Consider the following 20,346-nt stretch of genomic DNA (forward strand, 5'->3'; position numbering starts at 1 on the left):
TGGCCCTTCAGGGCATGGCTCATAGTTTCATTAAGTTAGACAAGGCTGTAATCCATGTGATCAGTTTGATTAGTCTTCTGTGATTTGGTTCTCATTCTGTCTGCCCTCTGATGGATAAGGATAAGAGGCCTATGGAAGCTTCCTGATGGGAGAGACTGACTGAGGGGGAAACTGGGTCTTGTTCTTATGGGTGGGGCCATGCTCAGTAAATCTTTCATCCAATTTTCTGTTAATGGGTGGGGCTGTGTTCCCTCCCTGTTGTTTGACCTAAGCCCAAGCTATGTGGAGGTAATGAAGATAATGGTGACCTCCTTCAAAAGGTCCTGTGTATGCAGTGCTGCACTCGGTGCCCCTGACCCTGCAGCAGGCCACCGCTGACCCACAGGAGCATGATGGCTAGATATCATCTCAACTTAAATAATTAAGCAAAAGCATCATAAATAAAATGAAGACATTTCACAGTCTGGTAGAAGGCAATTGCTTTACGTATAGAAAAAAAGTGAGTACCTATCTTATAACAAATTATTCCACAAATTAATATTAAAAGGCACTACCTATAAAAATGGTGGGGAAATTAATTTTAAATTTTTTTCACAGAAGAAAAATATATTATTATAAAATGGCTAATAAAAATTTGAAGTGATATTTAGGTTTTTAGTGATGTAACTTTTTTTAATGATAAGGAAAAAATAAATAAAATATTATAGTTATTATTCTCAAAGTTATTATAAAATATTATATTATTATTCTTAAAGGGGCATTTTGTACAGAATTGACAGGATTACAGATAGTCTTTATGGCAATGCCATGATTTTGATAATGATTAAATATCAAAATATCCTGCTGACTTCAAAACCATAAATGAAAGAGGGACACTACTACCAATTCTACATAAATCAAAGGATTATACAAGAGCATTCTGAATAATTGTTAGTCACTCAGTCATGTCTGACTTTTTGTGACCCAATGGACTGTAGCCTACCAGGCTCCTCTGTCCATGGAATTCTTCAGACAAGAAATCTGGAGTGGATAGCTATTCCCTTCTCCAGGGGATTTTCCTAACCCAGGGATTGAACTTGGGTCTCCTGCATTGCAGACAGATTCTTTATAGTCTGAGCCACCCATGGACATCTACATGCCACTTCTTATTGCTCAATTCCTATAAAAATGTATTTATTTAACTTACCCTATCAAATTGACTCATTGGTCTTTACTCAAATTCATTACTTTTCTCAAATGAATATATGAAAAATTTAGTTTTTAAAAAAACATTATTTCACTTAGTTCAAGTTGCAGAAGGAAGGGTAAGTGTAATTTAAAATGAGACAAATCATGCGTGCTAAGTCACTTCAGTCATGTCCAACTCTTTGCATTAGCCCGCCAGGCTCCTCTGTCCATTGGATTCTCCAAGTAAGAATACTAGAGTGGGTTGCCATTTCCTCCTCCAGAGGATCTTCCTGACCCAGGGATCAAACCTGCATCTCCTGCATCTCCTGCATCGCAGGCAGATTCTTTACCGCTGAGCCACCGAGGAAGCTCCGATACAAATTATAGAAGTTTTCAAAAAACAGAACAGGACTAGAAAGCTACTCGAAATTCTTTGCATTAATTTTAAGGCTTTCAGTCTATGTTGGTCAGGTAATGAGTAGACATTAAGTAGACTTTCCAGGTTGCCCAGTTGTAAAGAATCTGCCTGCAGTGCAGAGAAGCGGGAGTTGCGGGTTGGATCCCTGCGTTAGGAAGATACCCTGAAGGGGAAAATAGCAACCCACTACAGTATTCTTGCTTGGAAAAATCTCATGAACAGAGCAGGTTGGCAGGCTATATAATCTATGAAATCATAAAGAGTCAAACAGGAATGAACACACACACACACACACGTCCTCCTCTGAGATGCAGACAGACCGCCATCACCATAAAGAATTGGCCCATATTTGAGAACTGTGTTCACTGTGTTGTTAAAAGTAATCTTACCATTAAAGGTGAATGGATTTTAAAATCTTTGGGATTCTGAACCATTCATAGGTTTCATTATGGCACTTCATATAGGCTATAATTAGCAGAGAGCTCTAAATTAATAGAAAAAAAATCCTACCCAAGTGCATAATTTTACATTGTAAACTATTTAGCAGTTACGCTACAGCCCATTTAAAGGCAGCTTTAAATGGCCCATGGCTGGTTTCCAGGATAAATAAATTAAAATTTGGTTGTGAAAGGATGTTAAGAGTTAAAAACAATTTTAATGAAAAGCATTGGTGGACTCAGCACTACTGAGGGTTTTTTGTTTTGTTTTTTAATTTTCTGTAGGCAATTTGAATGTGACAATACTTGAGTAACAATTTGAACACTAAAAAGTGATGGTTCTGGAGGTCATTTAATTTACATTTTCTATCCCTTTACATTTGTATGGCTTTAAAAAATCGTTACCTATTAGTAACTTGATGTCAACAAAAGACCACTAGTATTTTCATTCTCACTTTTTATTCCCTTTGCTTTCATTTTTCCATGATGTTCCTGTTCCTGATATCTAAATGAAGATAACTTTCCTCTATTACCTTGATTTATTAGAAATTGCTGAAAAAATTATAGTATCTAGTGAGTCAGTATTAACAGAAAACCATTATTGTTTTAAATGCCTTGTTTCCCTCTACTATGAGAGAGAATACATTTGAACCTGGCAATAGTGTTTTGTTCACAAAATCTCTGCCAGCTAAAGTACTACATGCTAGCTTCATTCAGTCTTTTGGGTTATTCCTACTTTCCAGGAAAGGTGTTTTAATTGTGGCTTCTGGCTAGTCTTCCACTGCATGAAAAAAATCAAACAGTAGCCTACATTACTTCCCTGAGCATTCACGTTTCATAAAACATGCATCTCTAAGAAAATATGAAGGAAAATTTTATGTTTCAAGAGCTCATTGTAGCTTTTCAGTATAAACTACTGTTTTTGAGTTGGCTTCTTTATAAATGCTAACTAGTCTTTTAAAGCCAAATTAATCACATTAATTAAAAATCCAAATTAAGTACATCAAAACCCCCCAAAAATATTTTTACTAGTAAAGAAATTAATCATATTTTACTATAATTTACTATAATTGAATTCATAGTAACTATTGCAAATACTTATTGACCAGACAACAGTGTTCTGAAATTGTGTGTCAATAAATACTTTCAAAATTTTGATTATTATTTAGTAGTAATATAAAAGGATACCATTTTTAATAATTAGAAATAAATTATAAATAAATAAAGCCAGTCTAGTTTCAGGTATTATTATATTAATTATTGAATATTCAATCTTTTCCCTTATTCACTTATTTTATTGGCTCACAGAAAATTCTAGTAGTTTAATGACTGATACCTTTTGAAAGTAACGTCTTAATCTAACACTGCTCCCTTTTACATGTGGGACTGGGGGTAGGAAATCTTTGTTCAAAAACAGATGAATGACCTCATTTAAATTCTCACCGAATATTTTTGCCTTTGCATTTCTTCATTAGATCCAGATGTTACAGCACGAACTGCCTGTAGCCATTTATACTAATAATCCATGAATTGAGATTTTTTTGCTAATAATATAGCAATCTAAGTTTTTATTGTCATTTTTACTTAAAAGGCTAGAAGAGATGGAGGATGATGGAAATTTGCAGTCCACATAGTAGCCTATTTCCAAACCTCCCTCTTTGAATGATACATTAGGAAGTAATAGGCAAGATGTTGTTCTTTCAAAACTTCACTGAGTCATGTGATTTAAAAAAAAAGATTGAAGGACATATTTTACTGATGTATGCAATTGATCAACATGAGAGCAAATGCCAAATAATTTATTACTTAGTCGCAACACTAAACAAAGATCACATTATAAAAAAGACATTACTCATAAATTAAATATATTTGTATGTATTTCCATACATATGTGTATAAAAGAAATATGTGGTATGACTTCTTACAGAAGACTGAAGTTACTGTACTTCCCATGTTAGTATTACTATTTAGATGGTATCAAATGGACACAGTACTCATTCATCAAAATTAGTAGTGTCTTATTTTTTAATACATGCTTTTAAATAAATGACAGCCACCTGTGGTCTTTTAGCATAATCCTTCCAAATGAAAACTTACAATTTTTCTGAGACCTGCTGTTTCTATGGAGACTTTAATCTGCTAAGATATTTTCCGATTTCATCTTAGTCTGGGTAGTATTTATTTTTCTCCATCTTAGTTTCATTATAATGACTGACTTTCTTTGCTTTCTGTCTTGCTAATTTTTTTTTTTTTAATTTGATGCCAACTGTTCCCCATCTATTTTTTTAATCCTAGTCAGAAAGGTACCAGCAATAAGGAGACCTCCACAGAATTATGCCTTAAATAAAAGCTATTAATTTGGATGTTTCTTTCCACTTGATGACACCTTTCTTTCTTTGGAAATTCAATAACATTTACCACAATAATCTACTGACAATATAATAAAATGCTATTATATATAATATAGATAGTTGATATTCATATCTGGTTAGTATCTATATCACAGAAGTTATATTTTATTCAAATAGAAAATCTGAATTATTGTAAAAGTTAAAAATTAATAGAAAAATTAACAGAGACTATTGATTAACATTATATGGAGACAGATTTTGTTAATAAGTTAATATATTCAGTTTTTTACCTATTCTTCAAAAAGAATGAATTTACACATTATAAAAGAGAGAGTAAAGTATAAGATTTGACATTGTTGGGACTTAGGTGGTCCAGTGGACAAGACTTGGTGGTGCTTCCTCTGCAGGGAGCATGGGTTTAATCTCTGGTTGGGGGAGCTAAGATCCTGCATGCCACCCAGGGTGGCCAAAAATAAAAACAAAAAAAAAGATTTGGCATTGTTGTCAAGGGGTTTTCAACATTGTTACTTTAAAAAAATCAATAATTTTAGAGAGTATATGTAAAGTACAAGGTAACAGTTTCTCTAAGATTCATAATGGAAAAGATTATCATATGTTAAGCATCAAAGAAGATTCCACAAATTTATAAAATCCTGACAAGTAATATATTGAAAATCAAAGTGAAAAGAGTTCAAAGATGACAAATTGTCTTAAGAAAGCATAAAGAAAGATATGGCATGAGAAGTACCAGTGCATATATCCTTCATAATTGTATTCATTCTACTGTCTGGAAACAACTGAAGAAAAGAGAATGTGCAAGCAATTATTAGAAATAAAATGAATTTCCCAACAACACACTGCTATTATAGAGGGCAGCATTTATCAGGAACTTACTATATGCTAGGTACTATTGTACACATGTTAACTGAATTCATACGCAAGTAATTTATGAAGTAGGCATTATATTCCATTTTAAAGATGAGGAAACTATCCAAACAACCTAAGTCACTTATCATAAACTACCCAGATAATTCTATCCTAGAAAGGCTGACTCCAGAGCCCATATTCTTATCTACTCCACTATACTTGCCCTAAGCCCTACTTCTTACCTCCCACAACTGACAGAATACTTTGGATTGGCTGGAATGAAATTACACTTTCTTAGAATACAGTGTGAATGGGGGCTGATATCCCAATTTCCTTGTCTCTACATGCTTCAATTATTCCATGTCCCTTTTATAAAAAACTGTATTTCTCAGTCTCACTTATGTTTTACTTTAGTGGAGCATTTGTTTTCTATCTCTTTCTCTAAAACAAGTGTTTTTAAGAGTCAAAATTATTTTTGAAATACTCATAAATACTAGAAATCCTAATTTCCAAGTAGAATTCACATATCCATACATAAGGTTCTCAGCTGCATATTCCTCCCCATCAATTAACACAAATGTTTGGCTATTGTAATCAATCATATTATTATTGAGAGCCTCAAAATTTATATAATCCATTGATGACAAAGGTTTTATAATTCAATTAGTTCCCAGAAATTTATATTTAATATATTAAAATCATAAAGTAGGCTGGTAATTTTAAAAACACTTTAATTTACTAATGCTGCATATTTAGCATTTAAATAATATGAGTAATTATAAATAAATAATACAATATTTGAACTTTTATTTTCATATCTTATGATCACTTTAAAATTTTTATTAAATCAAAAATTGCTTGATTTCCAAAAGGATGGCCAATTTATCACATAAGGAGTTAGATGTAAAAACAGGAAAAGAAAAAATTTTACTGTAAACATTCTATCTTCTTTATGCATAATCAATGAAAATTTATCACATTAAAACTTACATAATTTAGTTTAATATCAAAAGTAAAACAGGAATGCTATTTACTGAAAACCATATTTTTTAAATGAAGCTCTACTATTCACTAAGAATACTACATATTGAGATCTATAAGTGGCTATTTTGAAAGTAGGAGTACATATATACTATACAGTTCTAGGAGCATTTATGTAATGAATATAACTTCAATATTTATTGTGTAAGTCCAATAATCACTTTCCAAATTTCAGTCAACTAAGAGGAAAATGATGCGCTAATTAAAGAAATATAAATGTGTAACAAGAAGCAGTAATCTATATATATGTATTGTGCATCTGTTTTATTTCTTCATTTCAAGCACCATGAGCATTTTTTTTTATATATAGGATGTCTCTATTTTCCTAACCCTACACTGTCTACCAAACATTATACTTGCATTTTTATTTACTTCCTGGTTTATGTTTTCCTCTGGATTTCCTTTGGCCTACAGCTAAATCTTATATTGTTGAAAATCAGAATTAGAAACTTGACCCTCTTTTTGACTCTGTCTTTCACTTGGCATCAGTATTCTCCCATTCACTATCTTTATAGACATCATATCCTCAGAATCTTCCTTAATTCTAGGACACCAGAAAAGATAAAGGAAACAGATTCTCCTCTCAGATTCTTCATAGGAGCCAGTACCACTGACACTTTAAATTGTGCAGTCACACTGATTTGGAACTTCTGAACTGCAGAATTGTAGGAGGATCGATTTGTATTGTTTAAGCTACTAAAAGTATGATGACTTGTTGCAGCAGAAATAATACAGTCCAAGCACAGAGTCCAGATAGTTTTCTGAGGATGAAGTTCAGAGAAGGAAAAAAAGAAAAAGAGATAAGTCACTGTGTTGATTAGGTGTCAATATCTGGGCATATTGGTTAAATAAAGCTAGATTATCTGGAGAGGGCTGCTATATAGGTCCTTCTTGATACCCAGCTGCCTCTGCTACACCTATGAGGACCCTGCCTCAGAGCTGCAGTAATGAGAAGAGGCTAACTGGCTATATTGTGACTCATTATCACTCCCTTAGGTGAAGAGAGAGAATTCTGAGGTGTGTTCTACATTTTCTCCCAGAGTTGTTTTAATGTACCCAATAATATAATATTTATTAGCTTTTTCTCCTTCCCTTTACTTCCCCCTTCCCAAACTGGTATTTCTGGGGATTGTTTCACAAATATAACACTTACACTCAAATTTTTATCCCTCGGTCTGCTTCTGGGAAACATAATCTAAGACACTGTAATAAACCACAATTTAAAAATAATGAATATTCACTAGATATTTTGTCAGTCATAGTTGTCACTTCCTAGGAAGATAAACTAACTCTGGACTGGCCGAATTAAACAAAGAATATACCAAGTAGACACACAGCAGCTCACAGAATCTTTGGAAGAACTAGAGAAGAAAGATTTCAATTAAGCACTCAGGAAGAATTCCCCAAAACTGAGTAGCTATAGTAGTGATCTAGTGACAGAACTCCTGGAATTGCCACTAGACTCTAGTTGGACTGCTGTTACTTCTGCTGCCTTCTTCTGCTCTAAAAAATTAATTGAACTGTAGCTACTAATGCTGGCTTGTCTGGTGGTGCAGTGGTAAAAAATCTGCCTGTCAATGCCGGAGATGTGGGTTTGATCACTGAGTTGGGAAGATCCCCTGGAGAAGGAAATGGCAACCCACTCCAGTATTCTTGCCTGGGAAATCCCATGGACAAAGGAGCCTGGCGGGCTACAGTCCACGGTGTAGCAACGAGTTGGACACAACAGAATGACGGAGCACAATACAACTACTAATGTCACTGATAAAATTGCCACTTCTGTACTAAGGACATAATTGTACTTACCCTGGTGCTACCCTGGAGAAAAATGTTCTACTACTTCATGCTTCTTATGCCGCTAGTTGATGAGTTAAGTATGAAGTGATTGCATTTGACTGCCAAGACAGAGTTAACGTATCTACTTTCTGATGGAAAGGGAGGCTGTGAAAATGAGTGTCTAGCAATCTCAACTTTTTAATAACAACAGGCAATTTCTACTTACCACCAACACTCATAAGATGGGGAATTTCTTAACTATGAAGAGGGTCCTGATACTATTTGACCAAAAGGAATGTCAATGTTAAGTGAACATTACTTATCTGAAAACACATATGAGAGTTTCTGCCACCTTACAATTACATAATTCTCTGAAACCAAACTCAAAGTTACCAGAAACAATAGAAATTTTAATCATCTACTTGCCCTGATTTGGGATACACCACCTCCATAAGAGTCAATAACTCCAACTTAATATGGTTCTACCATGCTTCCCAAACCCCATTTAAATATCAGAGGAAAACTATGGATTCTTTCTTTATTTTTACTGCATAAGGGAATATTTATTGATGTAGGAAAATATTCACTTTTTAAAATTCATGTGTAAGACAAGACAAGAAAAGGATTACCATTGTGTGTGATCTCAGCTTTCTCCTCTCTCTACCTGAAAAGAATTCTAACTCTGCCCAGTAGGTTTCTTTCTTTTTGATGTATTATTTTATATGGCATATTGTATGGAATTATCTCCCTGGAAAGGCTCACTAGTGCCAGTAAGAGATATAGCAGGCACATCTCCTAGGCTTGGAATCCCCCAATAGCTGGTCTTATTCAAAAACTGCTTTTCAGTTCTTACTTTATGGTTGCAGCTCTTGGAGAAAACGAAAGACATTTGCAATCACTGCTCATAATTCTCTCATTTCACTGTGTACTTGTTACTGGACCAGTTAGGTTACAGCAGATCTCCTGCTATTCTCAAGAAATTAAAATATAACTGCTCTATTTTGTCTTCAAACCCTGTATTTTTTCCCCAATAACTTTCAAGGGCTATCATGGGTCCTTATATCAAATTCCTTATATCAAAGTCCTGATGCCTTTTCTAAGGTGTCACTTTCCTTTTATCTCCCCACCTTTGCTGGTGGATACTTCCTTCTTTCACCAAGAGAATACTGACATATCATCACATTCTAGAAGAGAAAAAGTTGGCTTTACCCCATTTCTTAACCTGACACTCAAGTAAAAGCCATAAAAACAGGCCTAAATAGAAATCTAAATGAAACTCCACTGAGGGATTCACATCGCTATGATGATTAATTTCATATGTCATCTTGACTGAATCTTGGGATGCCCAGACAGCTGTTTAAATGTATATTTGTGCATGTCTGTGAGGGTTTTTCCTAGAGACTAGCATCTGAACTGGTGGTTTGTACAAAGCAGCCCAATATGAGCAGGCATTGTTGAACCAGTTAAGGATCCAAATATAGAACCAAAAGACAGAAGACTGCTTGACCTGGACATTGGTTTCTCCTGACCTTAGACTGGGACTTACACTATTAGTGTTTCTGATTCTCAGGAATTTGAACTCAGACTAGAATTTACATCTCTGTGTTTCCTGCGCCTCCAATTTATAGATGGAAACTTGCAGAGCTTCTCAGCTTCCATAATTATGTGAGCCAATTCCTTTTAATAAACTAAACACACACACACACACACACACACACACACACACACACACACTCTGTCTCCCCCTCCCTCCCTCCCTCCCCCCCTCCTTTTCCCTACTTTCTTCAATTTAAGTCTGAATTTGGCAATAAGGAGTTCATGGTCTGAGCCACAGTCAGCTCCTGGTCTTGATTTTGCTGACTGTATAGAGCTTCTCCATCTTTGGCTGCAAAGAATATAATCAATCTGATTTCGGTGTTGACCATCTGGTGATGTCCATGTATTAGTAAAAATTGAAAAAACAAAAAACAGAGTTTCAGTTGCCATGCTGTGGACAGGGAGGCCTGAATCTTAGCTCTAAGAGGGTGTTGGGGCTCCAAAGCCCGCGTGGGACTCTCTAGCCCGCTAGCCTTACTTGCCTGCTCCTCCGGCTTTTGGCCCGGAGCTTGGCCCCGCCTACTCGCCCAGTGCTGTTCAAGACGGTCGCCTGCGGTCATGGTGCCCTCCTAGAAGGAGCCCGCCACCTCGTGGGGGATCAGCGAAACTTAACCACTGGGGTCCCGCCTCCTTGGGGGCTGCTTGGCTGCTTAGTCCTGGAGCCTCTGATGGCCGGAGGTGGCCACAGCAGAACATGTGGAAGATAGAGCTGGTGAGCGCTGGGCTCCCTGAGCTCCGTGAGGCTAAGTCGGGCTGGCTGGTGACGTTGGCCACCCTGTGAGGCAACCGGTCCGTGTTCAGCATCCCAGAACGCCTGCGAGGTGCTCTTCACGTCACTGCTGAAGAGCTTGGGGTCCAAGGACAGTGGCAAGATTGTCTTCAAGACAGCTTGGGTAAGTGCTCTCTCCATGGGGATGATTGTCTTCTGCTGCCCGTTAGCGTCTTCACAGAGATGTTTGATTATCAGAAAACAGATATGGTGGTTGCTGCTGTTGAGGTTGTTGGACGCTTGCCCGGTTCTTTAATAAGCTCCATTGAGCCTCTATACCTTTTCTTGTGGAATCCTGTTTGCCAGGATTTGCGAAAATCCTGTTTGCCTACCTGCCTTCACTGGTCATTCGGGGGCACTATTTCAAGAAGCTCCTTGGACGGGTGAATGCCACTCTGATCGCTGGCAGCAATGCCTTCCTGGTTTTGCTGCCTTTCCTTCTGAGGGTTCTGACTGACAGCTGGGGCCTCTTTAGACACAGAGTCCTCTGCCTCTTCACATTTGTTCTCTTTCTGGCTGGCTTTACTTACGGACCCCTGGCCTTCTGTGTAAAGATGATGGGACCAAAGGAGCCAACAGATTCTCCCTCTTTTCCCGGAGAAACTGCAGTTATCCCCAGTTCGGTTTTGCCGTCTTCAGGGTGACAGCTTATGTTGTGTCGGCAGTTGGAATATCGGTTGCACTTTTAGGAAACCCTGTGCCTTATTTTCTCTTGAGTTGGCCATGCCTTGCTGGGGTCATTTCAGAAGTGGAGTGCTGCTTCTTAGCCACACTGAGCCAAGACCAAAGTTTTCTTTGACTTCCAAGTTTCCCTTCTGTTCCCTCAGAACTAGAACAGAGGCAAGGTTGGACCACCCCCACCCTCAGCATGCTGAGCAGCCACGGACTGAACTCAGGAGCAAATGGGCTAATGTGAATGAGAGGTTATCACATAACCCTTTTTCCAGCTTCCGCATCTCCTCCTTTAGTCTAGTTTCTTGCCTGGAGAATCCCATGGATAGAGGATCCTGGCAGGCTATGGTCCATAGGGTCACAAAGAGTCAGACACAACAGGATCCACTTAGCACAGCACAGCATAGCACATTTTGTGAATATGAGAAAATTAAAATGCTTTTCACAATCTATAACAAGCAGTTTATATACATAGTTTTATGTTCAATTTTGTTTCCTGCAATAAACATAAAGCATTAGCTGAAGAAACCATGAGCAAATGTATAAATTCTAGAAAGTTATGATTTTTATATCAACTAGAAAGCAAATTATGATAGAGAAAAATAAGTATTAAACTATTTATACATGATATAATTAAATACTTTGAAATTCTATTTATTTCTGTTTGGGGCTGTACAGCTATATTTTGTTTGTTTTTAATTTGGTGGAATTAATTGTAATTGGACTGACTCATCAAAAGTAGCTATTAATTATACAGGAGACCCTTCAAAAGAAACTTAGCCTATACTGAACCATAGTTTGATTCAGAGCTGTGTGTGAGATGTTTTTAATCTGTACTATATTTTGTGAGTGACCATGGTAACAACTGTGTTACATCCTTATACAACTATTTTATTTCTTTATCTCTATATTTAGTCTTCAATAGTTTATGCTCAGATATTTAAAAATTATTTTTCCTTTCTCAAGGAATTAGCAAGACAAAACAATTCTCTGAGATGAGATTTAGAATTTAAAAATCATATTCTTGCTGCTCTTGTTTTTCAGAATGGATTTTTGTGTTAGCAAAAACAATTACCAGTGTTGTTTTTAATGCTACAATTTAATAATTTGTGTAAAAGTATTTAGCAGTGAATAGCTACAGTCTGTTGCCTCTGATAGGTCTTATTTTTTTCATCTTTTGTCCTCTTCTCTTTGATATTCACTGAGAATTATAGGGTTATTTGATGTCTGTTAGTTGTAAAAATAAAGTATTAATAGACTATGTGTATATATATATACTGAAAAATAATGGGCACATTGAATTGGCTTGAGTTGTTATGTGAGTCATATTAGATTAGTCTACAGTTTGAAAATAGCTATTTTCCATGGCTCAGACGGTAAAGAATCTGCCTGCAATGCGGGAGACCCATGTTCAATCCCTGGTTTGGGACGATCCCCTGGAGAAGGAAATGGCAACCCACTCCAGTATTCTTGCCTGGAGAAATCCATGGACAGAGGAGTCTGAGGGGCTACAGGACAGTGTGTCGCAGAGTTGGACATGAGTGAGCAACTTTCACAGTTTAGAAATAAATACTTCCAAATAAATATAATAATAAAAATATTATTCTTTTTGAAACTAGTTTTATTTCCCAAAGTAACCTATAATAGTCAAATCTCTATAAGGTGCCTGCTATTCAAATTTCTAAATGATAAAAGGTGGCTTTAATCAAGGGGATTGCCGATAGTTAATTCTGTGGTTGTCCCTTTCTTTGATTTGAACCTAATTATTTATGTACATTACTATCTTGTTAATTTACTCTTTATTCTCATCTACATTTACATTAGACACAGGAGAAATTAGGACAGCAACATCTGTCTTTAATGAAGTAGAAATAGTTATATAACTATTGTCATCATCATTCAAGACTGCATTTTGTTGTTCTGCACACTCAGTCACATCAGATATACCAAACAGAAGCAAAAGCACTAAGAAAAGCAAATTAGTTTACTCTACAAAGAATTAGAAACATGAATCCAAAAGTCCTATTATATTCACTTCAGTTGTTTTCTGGCTGATTGATAATTTTAAATAATTTATAATTTTAGGATATATCTCAAATAATTTTTCCTTTTATAAAATAAAGAAATAATACAGATATATGACAAAAACATAGTTCAAATGATAAGAAAGGCTCAAAATGAAAATCTCTTTCTCTGTCCTACTGTTTCTTCCCAGAAAATAACCCTGTCAAATTCCAATTTTTTGAAGTTTTTTTTTTTTTTTTCCCACACACTCCAATTTATTCTTCATGGTTCTATTAATCTTGCACAATTCATTATAGCTATTTTTCATATTGCAAATAATGTTCACTTTTTCAACATTACCTACAAAACTTGGGATAAAAATGTCCCAGTCTGGCTTTCAAAACTATCTATCAAATTGTTGTTGCTGTTCAGTCACTAAGTTGTGTCCGATTCTTTGTAATCCCATGGACTGCAGCACGCCAGGCTTTTCTGTCCTCCACTATCTCCCAGAGTTTGATCCATTGAGTCGGTGATACCATCCAACCATCCATCCTCTGCTGCCCATTTCCCCTTTCTTTTCTTTTTTTTATTTTATTTTTAAACTTTACATAATTGTATTAGTTTTGCCAAATATCAAAATGAATCCGCCACAGGTATACATGTGTTCCCCGTCCCGAACCCTCCTCCCTCCTCCCTCCCCATACCATCCCTCTGGGCCGTCCCAGTGCACCAGCCCCAAGCATCCAGCATCGTGCATCGAACCTGGACTGGCAACTCATTTCCTACATGATATTTTACATGTTTCATTGCCATTCTCCCAAATCTTCCCACCCTCTCCCTCTCCCACAGAGTCCATAAGACTGTTCTATACATCAGTGTCTCTTTTGCTGTCTCTCATTAATCGGGTTATTGTTACCATCTTTCTAAATTCCATATATATGTGTTAATATACTGTATTTATGTTTTTCCTTCTGGCTTACTTCACTCTGTATAATAGGCTCCAGTTTCATCCACCTCATTAGAACTGATTCAAATGTATTCTTTTTAATGGCTGAGTAATACTCCATTGTGTATATGTACCACTGCTTTCTTATCCATTCATCTGCTGATGGGCATCTAGGTTGCTTCCATGTCCTGGCTATTATAAACAGTGCTGCGATGAACATTGGGGTACACGTGTCTCTTTCCCTTCTGGTTTCCTCAGTGTGTATGCCCAGCAGTGGGATTGCTGGATCATAAGGCAGTTCTATTTCCAGTTTTTTAAGGAATCTCCACACTGTTCTCCATAGTGGCTGTACTAGTTTGCATTCCCACCAACAGTGTAAGAGGGTTCCCTTTTCTCCACACCCTCTCCAGCATTTATTATTTGTAGACTTTTGGATCGCAGCCATTCTGACTGGTGTGAAATGGTACCTCATAGTGGTTTTGATTTGCATTTCTCTGATAATGAGTGATGTTGAGCATCTTTTCATGTGTTTGTTAGCCATCTGTATGTCTTCTTTGGAGAAATGTCTATTTAGTTCTTTGGCCCATATTTTGATTGGGTCGTTTATTTTTCTGGAGTTGAGCTGTAGGAGTTGCTTGTATATTTTTGAGATTAGTTGTTTGTCGGTTGCTTCATTTGCTATTATTTTCTCCCATTCTGAAGGCTGTCTTTTCACCTTGCTAATAGTTTCCTTTGATGTGCAGAAGCTTTTAAGGTTAATTAGGTCCCATTTGTTTATTTTTGCTTTTATTTCCAATATTCTGGGAGGTGGGTCATAGAGGATCCTGCTGTGATGTATGTCGGAGAGTGTTTTGCCTATGTTCTCCTCTAGGAGTTTTATAGTTTCTGGTCTTACGTTTAGATCTTTAATCCATTTTGAGTTTATTTTTGTGTATGGTGTTAGAAAGTGGTCCAGTTTCATTCTTTTACAAGTACTTTTACTATACTTTCTGAAGTTTTTTTTTTTTTTTTAATTGAAATGTAGTATATTTATAATATTTATTAGTTTTGGGTGAATAACATAGTGCTTCTTTTTTTTAATGTATTCAATATTTTTAAGATTCTACACCATGTAAAGTTATTTTAAAATAATGGCTATTCCCATGCTGTACAAAATATCTTTGTAGCTCATTTATTTTTATGTATTAAGAATAGTGTGTAGCTCTTAATCCCATACCTTTATCTCATCCTTTCCCCTCCCTCTTTCCAATGGTAACTGTTTGTTGGTTTTTGTTTTCTGTGTTTGTGATTGTGTCTTTTCTGCTATATGTATTCATTTTTTTATTTTTCAAGATTCCATATAAAAATGATAACATACAGTATTTGTCTTTGTTGTCCTCTTCTCCTCCTACCTTCAATCTGTACCAGCCTCAGGGTCTTTTCAAATGAGTCACTTTTTCACATCAGGTGGCCAAAGTATTGGAGGTTCAGCTTCAGCATCAGTCCTTCTAATGTTTTTCAGGATTGATTTCGTTTAGGATTGACTGGTTTAATCTAAGCATGAGTTTCTTCAGCACTCAACTTTCTTTATGGTCGAACTCTCACATCCGTACATGACCACTGGAAAAACCATAGCTTTGACTATACGGACATTTGTCAGCAAAGTAATATCTCTGCTTTTTAATATGCTGCCTATGTTTGTCATAGCTTTTCTTCCAAGGAGCACGTGTCTTTTAGTTTCATGGCTGCAGTCACCATCTGCAGTGATTTTGGAGCCCAACAAAATAAAATCTGTTACTATTTCCATTGTTTCGCTATTTGCCATGAAGTGATGGGACCAGATGCCATGATGTTAGTTTTCTGAATGTTGAGTTTTAAGCCAACTTTTTCACTCTCCTCTTTCACTTTCATCAAGAGGCTCTTTAGTTTTTCTTCACTTTCTGCCATAAAGGTGGTGTCATCTGTATATCTGAGGTTATTTATATTTCTCGTGGCAATCTTGATTCCAGCTTGTGCTTCATTGAGACCAGCATTTTGCATGATGTATGCTGCATATAAGTTAAATAAGCAGGGTGACAATATGTTCTTTACTTCCGTCCCTCTTCAATTTCTCCTGGCAGTTTCTCTGGTTCCTCTGCCTTTTCTAAATCCAGCTTGAACATCTGAAAGTTCTCGGTTCATGTACTGTTGAAGCTTAGCTTGGAGAATTTTGAGTGTTACTTTGCTAGCATGTGAAATGAGTGCAATTGGGTGGTAGTTTGCACATTCTTTCAAACTGCCTTTCTTTGGGATTGGAATGAAAACTGACCTTTTCCAGTCCTGTGATCATTGCTGAGTTTTCCAAATTTGCTGACATTTTGAGTGTAGCACTTTAACGGCATCGTCTAGGATTTTAAATACCTCAGCTGGAATCCCATCACCTCCATAAGCTTTGTTCCTATTGATGCTTCCTAAGGCCCACTTGACTTTTCAGTCCAAGAAATCTGGCTCCAGGTGAGTGATTGCACCATTGTGGTTATCTGGGTCATGAAGATCATTTTTGTATAGATATGTGTATTCTTGCCACCTCTTAATATCTTCTGCTTCTGTCATGTTCATACCATTTCTATTCTTTATTGTGTCCATCTTTGCATGAAATGTTCCCTTGGTATCTCTAATTTTCTTGAAGAGATCTCTAATCTTTCCCATTCATTGTGATAAAAAGGACATCATTTTTGGGTGTTAGTTCTAGAAGGTCTTGTAGGTTTTTCAGAGAAACGTTGAGGTATACATTTATATTATGTTATATCATATTATATTATATTTATAGTGACTGAAGTATCAATTTTTGATTTATCTATTTTTTCTCCACTGTAAAATATTTAATTCTTACTGCCTCTCCCTCCCTGGTTTGCCTTAAAGAATTTCACCCTTTCTTTGCATTAATATTTGTTTTCAAGGTTTACATGGAAAATCCAAATTTATTTTTGATGCTAATGCAATCTAGAAGCTAAGTCTGTAAAATTTTCTTCAATGTCTATTAGGATAACAAAGTCAAAATATATATCACATATGAACTGACTTCTTCATTCACACATTTTTTTTTCCATCAAAGTGTATCAGTTCAGTTCAGTTCAGTTGCTTAGCCATGTCTGACTCTTTGTTACCCCATGAATCACAGCACGCCAGGCCTCTCTGTCCATCACCAACTCCTGGAGTTCACCCAGACTCACGTCCATCGAGTCAGTGATGCCATCCAGCCATCTCATCCTCTGTCGTCCCCTTCTCCTCCTGCCCCCAGCATCAGAGTCTTTTCCAGTGAGTCAACTCTTCGCATGAGGTGGCCAAAGTACTGGAGTTTCAGCTTCAGTATCATTCCCTCCAAACAAATCCCAGGGTTGATCTCCTTCAGAATGGACTGGTTGGATCTCCTTGCAGTCCAAGGGACGCTCAAGAGTCTTCTCCAACACCACAGTTCAAAAGCATCAATTCTTCGGTGCTCAGCCTTCTTCACAGTCCAACTCTCACATCTATACATGACCACAGGAAAAACCATAGCCTTGACTAGATGGACCTTTGTTGGCAAAGTAATGTCTCTGCTTTTGAATATGCTATCTAGGTTGGTCATAACTTTTCTTCCAAGGAGTAAGTGTCTTTTAATTTCATGGCTGCAGTCACCATCTGCAGTGATTTTGGAGCCCCCCAAAATAAAGTCTGACACTGTTTCCACTGTTTCCCCATCTATTTCCCATGAAGTGATGGGACCGGATGCCATGATCTTCGTTTTCTGAATGTTGAGCTTTAAGCCAACTTTTTCACTCTCCACTTTCACTTTCATCAAGAGGCTTTTTAGTTCCTCTTCACTTTCTGCCATAATAGTAATCCCAAAAACAAATCTGAGGTTTTTGATATTTCTCCCGGCAATCTTGATTCCAGATTGTGTTTCTTCCAGTACTATTTTTCTCATAATAAATGTACTATTTCTTTTTATTTTAAATAAACAGGGTGACATTGTCAGCCTTGTCTACTTTTTTCATTTTTGGATACCAGTCTGAATATTTCCATGTTCATTTTCTATGTGGTAAGACTTATGACCTATAGAACATGTTTCTTTAGAGGCATATCAGGTGGTCTTGTTTTCCCATTTTTTGATTTCTTTTATTTACAGTTTATATTGATCCACACAATCTCTATCAGCATAGTCAATAAAGCTGGAAATAGATGTTTTTCTAAAACTATATTGCTTTTTCCATGATCCAGCGGATGAAAAAAATATTGATCTTTGTTTCCTCTGCTTTTTTCTAAAACCAATTGAACATCAGGAAGTTCACGGTTCATATTGCTGAAAAATGGAAAGAAATTTTGAGCATTACTTTACAACTGTGATTGATCTATGCAATTGGTAGTTTATAGCATTTTTGGCATTGAAATTTCTTTGGGACTGGAATGAAAACTGACCAAATCATTCCTGTGGGTACTGCTGAGTTTTCCAAATTTGCTGGCATATTTAGTGCATTTATTTTCACAGCATCATCTTTCAAATTTATTTTAGCAGAAAGTGAAGAGGAATAACCTCCACTTGATGCTTTGAAAGAGGTGATGCTTTCTAAATGGCCTACTTGACCTCACATTCCAGGATGTCTGGCTCTGGGTGAGTGATCACACCATCGTGATTATCTGGGGAAACAGCTCTTTTTGTAACAGTTCTTCTGTGTATTCTTGCCAAATCTTCTTAATATCTTCTGCTTCTGAAAGGTCCATACCATTTCTGTCCTTTATTGAGCCCTTGACCAACATGAAATGTTCAAAAGCAGTATCTCTAATTTTTTAAACAGATCTCTAGTCTTTCCCATTCTGTTTTTTCCTCTATTTCAAAGTGTATAGAATTTGTAAAACAACACAATATAACAAAAACTGTTCAACCTAGGTGATTGAATACATGGATATCAGTTTTTTCGTGTTATAAATGAGGATTTTAGATGTAGAATCACTAAAATAATTTTCATATTCAATGAGTGAAAATAAATACATAAATAGCACTATTTCTAGGAATACATACCCTAACCAAATGATTTGCTAAGTTTTATTGAATTGAAATATATATTTCATCAATAAAATTATATAATTTGGTAATTATAGATCAATCACAGTTGGCAGGTTATCTAAACAACTCTTTTCTTTCCATTTTCCTTGCTTATGAAATGAACTTCCCTTCTCAATTTAGCTTCCCATTAATGGAAAAAAAACATTGGGAAGACAATATTTTTGATATATATTACATGAATTGTTATCAACAAATATATGTTTTAGGATCTATATTATCCAGGTACTTATACTAGATTGATTAGAGATTCAAAAATAAAAAACATAATATAAACCTAAATACAAAGAAATACAAAAAATATAAAACAACACTAATTTAGGGAAATATAAATAATTATATTTTCTATATTTTATTATAAGTGGAGAAAAAAATAGAAAATACAATTATTGAAATATTCACAGAGTTATCTATAAATGAAGAAAGTAGACCTTGATCCAGACAATACATATAAAGTAAAAAAGAAAATAAAAAGAAATAACACTTTTTATTACATAAAAGGAAATAGTACTTTTCATAGACTTAATATGCTATTTGTTATTGATTGTTAAAATGAAAGGTTTGTTTTTAGGGATTACTATTACAGCAGAAAGTGAAGAGGAACTAAAAAGCCTCTTGATGAAAGTGAAAGAGGAGAGTGAAAAAGTTGGCTTAAAGCTCAACAAGAAAATTAAGATCATGGCATCTGGTCCCATCACTTCATACAAAAATGTGAAACAATGAAATAGATAACAGATTTTATTTTCAATCACTCAAAATCCTGCAGATGGTGATTTCTTGAAACTGAAAAGTCACACTGGGCCTTGGAAGGATCAATATGAACAAACCTTATATAGTGATATTCAAAAGCAGAGACATTTTTGCCAACAAAGGTCCATCTAGTCAAGTGCTATGGTTTTTCAAAATGTCAGCAAATGGATGAAATTTGAACTGTCACAGGACTGAAAAGGCCAAGTTTTGATGCAATCCCAAACTGTGGTGTTTGAAAGAATGTGCAAACTAGTCCCTTGGATTGCAGGAGATTTCACCATTCCATTCTGAATGAGATCAGCTCTGGGATTTCTTTGGAAAGAATGATGCTAAACATGAAACTCCAGAACTTTGGCCAGATGTTCGAAGAGTTGATTTACAAAAGGCAAAAGAACCAGATGCTGGGAGGATTGAAGAGGGGGCAGGAGGAGAATATTGTCACGACAGAGGATGATATGGCTGGATGGCATCTGGTCTCAATGGATGCTGGAAT

The 20,346-nt window shown here is 36.0% G+C and overlaps 1 pseudogene; it reads left to right on the forward strand.

The window, feature by feature from the left end:
* The first annotated feature begins 10,211 nt into the window (after nt 1–10,211).
* LOC102286670 (monocarboxylate transporter 10 pseudogene) lies at nt 10,212–11,221 on the forward strand (annotated as a pseudogene).
* Nucleotides 11,222–20,346: the final 9,125 nt, after the last annotated feature.

This window comes from Bos mutus, chromosome 17 (assembly GCF_027580195.1).
Source record: "Bos mutus isolate GX-2022 chromosome 17, NWIPB_WYAK_1.1, whole genome shotgun sequence".
NCBI lineage: Eukaryota > Metazoa > Chordata > Mammalia > Artiodactyla > Bovidae > Bos > Bos mutus.